The sequence below is a fragment of the Argopecten irradians genome, chromosome 16 (assembly GCF_041381155.1).
Source record: "Argopecten irradians isolate NY chromosome 16, Ai_NY, whole genome shotgun sequence".
NCBI classification, from domain to species: domain Eukaryota; kingdom Metazoa; phylum Mollusca; class Bivalvia; order Pectinida; family Pectinidae; genus Argopecten; species Argopecten irradians.
The window spans coordinates 8,058,116-8,067,399 of record NC_091149.1 but is presented as its reverse complement, the minus strand read 5'-3'; the positions used below and the strand labels follow the sequence as shown (position 1 = coordinate 8,067,399).

General features: G+C 34.0%; 1 protein-coding gene across 2 annotated transcripts in view; it reads left to right on the top strand.

Annotated features, from left to right (window-relative positions):
• Positions 1 to 6,629: 6,629 nt before the first annotated feature.
• The window catches only part of LOC138310926 (uncharacterized), a 37,592-nt gene continuing 34,937 nt past the window's right edge, over positions 6,630 to 9,284 (top strand). For both annotated transcript variants that reach the window (XM_069252255.1, XM_069252251.1), the window contains exon 1: positions 6,630 to 6,798. The gene's annotated coding sequence lies outside the window, so the exon portion shown is untranslated. The remainder of the gene's footprint in view (positions 6,799 to 9,284) is intronic.

Below are 9,284 nucleotides of genomic sequence, written 5' to 3'. Positions count from 1 at the left end.
TAAATGAATATCATTAAGCTTCATATTAGGTCATCAGTGAAAATCGACTCTAAATAAATATCATCAAGCTTCATATTAGGTCATCAGTGAAAATCGACTCTGAATAAGTATCATCAAGCTTCATATTAGGTCATCAGTGAAAATCAACTCGGTATATATAATTATCATCATATTAGGTCAACAGTGAAAATAAAATCAGGATAAATATCATCAAGTTCAGGGTTATTTTATCAGTGAAAATCAACATGGTATAGGTATATGTAGATTTATAACTATAAAATAAATACCTTCATATTAGGTCATTAGTGAAAATTAACTCAGCAAATACCATATAATTATCATCATATTAGGTCAGCAGTGAAAATCAATATGGTATAGGTATATGTAGATTGATAACTATAAAATAAATACCTTCATATTAGGTCATTACTGAACATATTAGATCAGCAATGAAAATCAACATGGTATAGCTATAGGTATGTGTAGTTTTCTAACTAAAAAATACCTTCATTTGAAGTCTACAATTATCATCATCATAGGTCATCAGTGAATATTAGCTTGGTGTATGTATGTGTAGATTACTAACTATATATACTGGTGTACCGTCATATTAGGTCATTATTGAAAATTAAGTCAGTATTTATATAATTATCATCATATTAGTTCAGCAGTAAAAATCAACTCGGTATAGGTATATGTAGATTACTTACTATAAGATATACCTATATACCGTCATATTAGGTCATTATTGAAAATTGAGTCAGTATTTATATAATTATCATCATATTAGTTCAGCAGTGATACTCAACTCGGTGTAGGTATGTTTTGATTACTAACTACAAAATAAATACCTTTATATTAGGTCATTAGTGAAAATCAACTCAGTATATGTAATTATCATCATATTAGGTCAGCAGTGAAAATTAAATCAGTATAGGTATGTGTAGATTAGTAACTATAAAATATATAAACCTTCATATTAGGTCAGCAGTAAAAATTACCTCGGTATAGGTATGTGTAGATTTCTAACTACAAAATATCTGCCTTCATATTAGGTCTTTAATGAAAATTAACTCAGTATATGTAATTATCATCATATTAGGTCAGCAGTAAGAATTACCTCGGTATAGGTATGTGTAGATTTCTAACTACAAAATATATACCTTCATATTAGGTCATTAGTGAAAATTAACTCAGTATAATTGTCAGCCTATTAGGTAATTAGTGAAAATCAACTCAGTATAGGTATATACATATATGTGTGTCGAATACTTTTTAAAACTATAAAATGATTATAAGCTATAGGTAGAGGTCAATATTGTTAGGGTTAACATTAGAATACTGATACTTATTGACGTTAGAAAACCAAGAGTAACCCATCCCATAGTTAATAAGTGCGTAATCGGTGAGAATTGACCGATGTAGGTGAGATTAGCCCGACATAAATGGGAACAGTTTGTATATCTCCATTGTGTTTTAATCAACATGTTAAACTACTAAGTCAGATCAATGGAAAGCTGTGTGTGCAGGCAGTGTTTGTTTTTCTATACTGAGTGGGCCGATTGAGTACATTCGTTGGTGAACCAAGCAGGTTACATGTAATCAATAGTACACTGACCTTCTTGAATATTCAGTAGGTACAACCATATATAGGTGTAATATACCTATAAGCCGACGGGATCCTGGACTGAATTAGGGTTTAGGTTGACCGTCCCGGACTAATTTAGAATGTGGTAGGTGGATAATGACCCAGATTTATCATTAAAGAGGTCGACCTGATTGATTCAGTTCAGTGGCGTGGGATGGTCAATCTGCACCTGAGCTGTATTTTATTATTAGGTCACTTTAGCTAAAAAATCTTATAGAACCATGACTACAATTAAGAATAACGAAGTTAAGTGGGGTTATAATAGAATCGGATTGTCCTTCTGTCTGTATGTCTGTCTGTAGACACAACTTTGTCCAGCAAACTCCTCCTAAACTACTTTACAGATTTTAATAAAATTTTGGTACACAGAACTCTGACATAAAGGGGAGTTGAGTAAACTATATAGGGTTCTGTAATGTCCCCTATTATTGAAGTTATTACTAGATTCAGGATAAAATATTTGACATGACTATGTCCAGGTTTACCGAAGAAAGTTTTATCAAATTGTTTATACAGAGTTGGACGGTAAAGACTGCATGGTTGCATTGGTCGGTAAAAACTAATTATGTCCACTTTTAGGTCATCGGACCGAAGGTCGATATGACCTATTGCCATATATTTTGCTGTTGTCATGCACTGTCTACCATATGTGTAAGACTAACTCATTCAAAAGGCTACTCCTCCTTACATCCAAAGCAAATCACAACCAAATTTGGTATGAATTTATCATTTGGAGAGGACAATGGTATTCTATATAAATGAGGCTGGACTGACCCCAGGGGACAGTGGAACGGAGTCCAAGAAGGTTAATTCTACTGATTTTTTGCATGGGGACAGAAGGGTGAGGTTCAAAAGGGGAATTCTACTGATAATTTGCATGGGTACGTAGAGAAGGGTGGGGTCCAAAAAGAGGATTCTACTGATTATTTGCATGGGTACAGAAGGGTGGGGTCCAAAAGGAGAATTCTTCTGATTTTTTGCTTGGAGACAGAAGGGTCGAGTTCAAAAAGGGAATTCCACAGATTTTTTGCATGGGGACAAAAGAGTGGGGTCAAAATTAAAAAAAGGGGAATTCTTCTAATTTGTTTTTTTTTGCTATAAAGTCTTGTAAGTATTCTTTTATAAAATAAAATTTGTCAGATGACTGCCAAGGCCCCTGAATCTCTTGTTATTGATAAATTCAATAGTTACTGCAGGTTATAGATCTATACTTAGAGAGTCGTAATAAACAGAGAGTTTGTGTAACAGGGAAGTTGAACATGTATAATGAGCACGGTAGTTATTGTATAGCTACCTTTGAAGTGTTATGTGTAAGGAGAGGGGTGTGTACATCTGTGGTAGGCCAGAGCTAATAAAATAGTAAATTATATACTAATTATCTGGTGCAGAACTGAGTGCAACTCAGCAAGGCTGACCTACATTGGGGATAACAGGGCGTGGTCTGGCTTATAGAATTCAGGTTTGGTCGAGGTGGATTATAATATGCAATATATAATATCGTATATTTATATGTGATAGTCAACTTCTATGTGGTGGAAGACTATTTAGTATGTGTTGTGAGAATAAACATTTAAACAGGTGGTCTATGTAGACAGGTGGTCATTTTAGACAGTGCAGGTTGAACTGTAATTAAATACACTTGACAGTCGTTATAGACAGGTGATTGTTATAGTCAGGTGGTCTTTGTAGACAGTTAGAGCAGATGGAACACCACAGTCGTAATAGACAGGCTGTCGTTATAGACAGGCTGTCGTTATAGACAAGTGACAGACGATTCTTATATTCTGATAGTCGTTGAAGAGCAGGTTGAACTGTAATTTGATACATACACCAGTTGTTATAGACAGGTGGTCTTTATAGACAGGTGGTCAGTATAGACTGGTGTTCATAATAGACAGGTGGTTTTTATAGACACATGATATTTACTGTCATTGCACACTATTATACTGGTATACAAACTTTTCTCAGTTATTTTAATCTTTTATGATATTTGCATGATCAGTCTCAGGTTTTTCTGAATTTTCCATATAAAATGGTGATTTAAAAGTTCCACTGTTTATGAAATTAGTTATCTTCCATTTGTTAACTGATCTGTCATTATTGTCACAGTGGAGGGATTGAGTCTGACTCCCTGAGGATACTGACAGGATCGGATTGGGATTAGGAGAGGTGGCTAGGTGTACACCCTGACTAAGATAGACCAGGTTTGGGACCTGTATACAGATTAGGCACACACCACTGTTTTTTGGAGTCTATAAATAGCCTGAGTTGTAGGAGTGTGTGTGGGCAGGTGTCCTGAGGTCAGCTGATAACTGTGTACTATAGCTGTGTACTGCCTACCAGGTAGTCTATTGTACAATATTTGGGGCACTAGGACAATTGCACCGAGGAGCGCACTGGAAAATATGGACTGGATTAAAAAAAAAATCAAGGTTTTCTCTATCAAAAGACAAGCACAGATGAAGTAGTATTTTTCTTCAGTAACCTTCAGTAACAAAAGTTATTTATTTTACACCATTACCAACATTAAAAAGTTTGAGCTTATTTTACTGAAAGATAAAAATATTAGAAATAATTAATTGCATCCCCAAAAAATTCTGTGGTACTATGTGCTGTATGGTATTAAGTAGTGATCGCATATGCACCAAAAGCAAAATAAATCATGTATATAATTTATTGTGTTGATAAGACATATATATATCAAAGAAACACAGTTTAACAAAGGATAACAATTTAAGGACTTGTGCCCTATCCAAGCCTCGAACTCACGATCTACAGCACCCGGCCAATCCCTTAGCCAAATATATATATATATATATATATATATATACACACACGATTAAACATCAGTTGTTTTTAAATGATGAGTATTGTTTATGCTCTGTAGGCAGTGGAGCATCTTCAAAGAATGAAGTCTGTTTTTTGTATGGAATGTGGAAGATTGTAACATAACTTATACGATATGTTGTGTTTGACAGATTTGAAGTTTATTCTATGTACCAATTACTTCAAGTAATTTGTCTGTGTGAAACTATATTTAAAAGATGTTAGTTTTTGTTGTCATGACTGTAGAAATCCATGCAGGGCAAATTGCAGGTCAATGTTTTTTCTCTGGGTACTTTGGGTTTTCCTCCACCTCCTTAACTTGACATGTCCTTGAATTATCTTAGCCGTTGTTAAACTGTTACGCCAAATAAAACAAACCACGTTTAAATGACAGCTGTCCATTGCACATTATAGCTATTACATGTAGTTATTGATCTTGTGTCATTAAAAAGAAAAAATATAAAGGAATAACTACCGCAAAAATTCAAGGTCTTTTGAATGCTCACACCTTTTAAATGTACAGATTTGAAGAAAAACCTGTAATATTTTAAGTGTTGTTCCGGTACAAAGAATATTATACTTGACAGTAAATAGCCAATGGTGGATTGCATTTCTGGTTTGAGAATCAGAAAAAAAGCCTGCTATTTTTTTAACAAAGCCTATAAAATCTGCAGTCAATTTTCTCTCATGATCAAGGAAGCTAAATACTTAGTACTTCATACAGAGGAGTGCGTACTTCATACAGAGGAGTGCGTACTTCATAGAGAGGAGTGCGTATTGGTATTTGTTGTATGACTAAACCACACACAATGGTTTACAGTCTGAACAATCCAATTATGTGGACTTTATTTGAACAATATTTCACTTTGTATATAACACATACCTATATATTGGATCACATAGTATTGTGGAGCTAATGTACATGTTGTCTGGTTCATTAAGATCTATACATGGCATGCCATATCATTTCTTTATCATTTTATTGAAATTGAATTGTTTCTATTGTAAATGATACATAAAACAAATTTGCATCATGCTAAAAATAAGAACTATAAGGATAAAATGAAATAATCAGGTATTGTTGGTATGACACTTGATTTGAACTCTTGATGTCATTTGCAGTTGTTTGACCTCAGATAACCTTGTTGACCTCTCAGATAACCTTGTTAACCTCTGATAACCTTGTTGACCCCAGATAATCTTGATTACCCTAAATAACCTTGTTGACCCCAAATAACCTTGTTGACCCCAGATAATCTTGATTACCCTAAATAACCTTGTTGACCCCAAATAACCTTGTTGACCTTAGATAATTTTGTTGACCTCTGGTAATCTTGTTGACCTCAGATGACCTTGTTGACCTCAGATAACCTTGTTGAACTCTGACAACCTTGTTAACCTCCATGATAACCTTGTTAACCTCAGATGACCTTGTTGACCTCTCTGATAACCTTGTTAACCTCTGATAACCTTGTTGACCTTTGACTCTGATATGTCATTATATTGTTGTGACCTATGATGATCCTGTTGACCTTCAATTACCTTGTCATTAGCCTTATTCTACATAATGACCTCAGATGACCCTGGAAAATGACCTTCAATGACCTTGTTGACCTCTGATGAACTGTGATTATACCCATGTTAACCTATAATCTTGTTATGGCTCAGCATTGAAGGGGAATCAGAAACAAGTAATGACCACGATCATCTGTCCATCTATCTGTCCATCCAGAGATTTCCTCAAAAATCAGTAGGCTGCTTGTATTAAAATTGTACATAGTGATATTGCTGATCATATCAAGATGTACAATAATGATAGGGTTTAAATTATTTCCAAGAAATCTAAGATGGCAACTATGACCTTCAAAAAGTGTCAAAATTGTCTGATTTCAATGAAGATTGTTATAGTCAGGTTTTTTTTTGGAAACACAGCTGGATACTATTGTCTTATTTTTATGAGACTTTGATGACAGGTCATCTTACAGTATGCACCTAAAGGGTTCAAAATTTAAAAAATAATCTGATTACAATGAAAAGTGGTATTTAGGGGTATGTGGAAATTCAAAGGGTCAACTTTTCGAGGGTAGGACCCATTCTGATGGTTGTTATTTGATAACCTATGTTGATCATTCTTGACCTCTGATTATCTTGACCTCTCATGACCTTGATTTCTGATGACTTGACCTATGGTTATTTTCTATTTCCAGACGCGAAGGATCAATGGATGCAGATTGTGATTATGTAGCTTTACCCAGATAATATGTGCCTTTTTGTCATCACATGCAATATCCTTAAATATCACCGGCTGCCTTCTCCTCATATCTGTAAGTATAGCTTCAATGATTACAGTATTTATTACATTTTTCGCAGTTGATTATAAGGTTTTATTGTGAAAAAATTTGATATTTACACTCACTTTTGACCAATAAGATTGCAGCATTAATTTACAGCGAATTAAAATATATTTTTGGTTGTTCTGTCATTAGGTTGTGTGCGAATGATTTTATGCTCACAAAAACACAACAAAAAATTCGCAAGGGCAATTAACTCTTTTAAATACAATGGCAGAATCACCTTTGGCAGAACTAGTAGTGATGGTCTTCTGTAATAAGAAAGTGAGAAAAAAATGTAATAAATAGAATATTCCTTGTTTCTTGATGCATATCAGTAATATTTAATTTTGTATTTAGTTTTGAATTTAGTTTTATATTTAGTTGGAAATTTTAATGTTTTTCATTTTTGCTTCACACTCATGAATGATCAAAGTTTCCACCTCACTCGATGTAATCTAATTGGTATTCATCAAGAAACAAGAAATATCCTCTATATATATGTGAAAGTTGCCAAAACATGTAGTATTCCTTTGAACCTTCAACTCTCTTCTTTAAATTACCAAAATTGTGATTCTGATCATTTTTTCCTAGTAATCATTTCTTATGTTGAAAACATTAAGTAACTCTCTGGTTTTTTGATGATTATTAATTGTAAAAAATGTTGGGCTGAAACCCTCTCCCCCTTTTGGTATGCTGGAGCTGGATGGCTTAAGGACGCTGTTTTTAATATACAGAGGACTCCACATAATCGAATAACGGTTATTTGAATATTTCGGTTATTTGCATAAAATTTTGCGGTCCCGATTTTTTCCTTCTTTATTTTTGTTTTTCAACTCTGTGTTTGAGAAACCATGCTTCCTTACAACAATTGCCATTCATGATTAGTCTCGGTCAACCAGAGTCTTGTTAACTACGACAGACATGTGCGTAACAAGCGTCTCGTTGAACGAGACATAAAAGCATGCAGATTAGAAAAAAAGTTCAGTTTTCAAAAGATTTCTTGCCATGTGACTTAATTGTGGTTTTTTTAAATCAAGATTTTGAATTGGTGAGAGAACAGAATTTCATAAAATTTTGTCATGCTGATTTTGCTTGTGAATATTTCATTCAGATTTGAAAATTGTTTATAACATGGGATTTCACCTGTGTAGTATTATAAACAAGTTAAATGTCATGTTAATGTCTGTGAGCATGACTTAGTGATTTCTAGATTGATATTTATAGTATGATTTGATAGACAAACTTTGATATATAACAAACGGGTGTTTATTATAAACTAAACTGAGGAATTTTTTCAAAACAACACGCTATTTGTCAGCTGATAAAGCTCATTGACATTTTAATTATCACCAAAGGATGCGGCTAGTACAGAGGATTGCCCAGCAAATTACACTAGTTACAGCTGGATTGCACCGGTATTACCGACCCATATACTGGTTAAAAAATATATATATTGATGTAGAGTTCATATGTTTCGGCGAATGTTGTAAAGTGGTTTTATTAATTTAACGTCCTATGAACAGCTAGGGTCATGTAATAATTAATACAAGAACGTGCCAGGTTTGTTTGTGGAAGAAAGCTGGAGTACCCAGAGAAAAACCACCAACCAGCAGTCTCATGGGATTCGAACTCTCGACCCAGAGGTGGAGGGCTTGTGGTAATATGTCAAGACAACTTAACCACTCGGCCACCGAGGCCCTTATGTTGTAACGCAACTGACATTGATATCCACATTAACATGGGATTTAAAGTGTTTTATTATATATTGACAATCATTTTAAGGAATTCGAGAAAAGCGAGAATTTCAAGAGCATTCCATTACAACTGACATAAATTTCTGCCTTTACATAGGATTGCATGTGTTATACCAATATTCGCCATAGTCAAATAATTTTAACAAGGGGGGCACTTATTAATGAACGAAAATGTATATCATTGACAAGAACATTCAGCCATATTATAAATTTTTTAGTACTCGTGGTACATTAATCTTTTACAGTAAACATGCATGCTTTATCCTTTGAGATGCATTATTATCATTGTATGAGATACATTGCTGATATTAGGTATCACATGTTATTAGACATCATTAGATCCATGGGATAGGGGCCTTTATACAACTTCAACTCTTTTCAAGAAAGGGGGAGGAAGCTTATAAGGAGAGGGGCGCTATAATTACAGCGATTACGGTAATTGTTATGGCTATGGGCATTATTTTAGGGGAAATGATTGGAGTCTGTAGAATGTCAGGAAGCTGAATTGACAGAAATGTACTCACATGATATTCTGTAAAGCTTTTAGGTCTTTATAAACGCTGCCAGAGTTCTCAAATAGTCCTAGCTGTTATGATACACTGCATTGGCGAGTTATTAAACATATTTAAACTATTCGAAATATTTAATTTCGGGATTCTTGACTTTAAAATAAAAGGAATCCTGATTGTATTAATGCATCATTTGTAAAAAAATGTTGTAAAG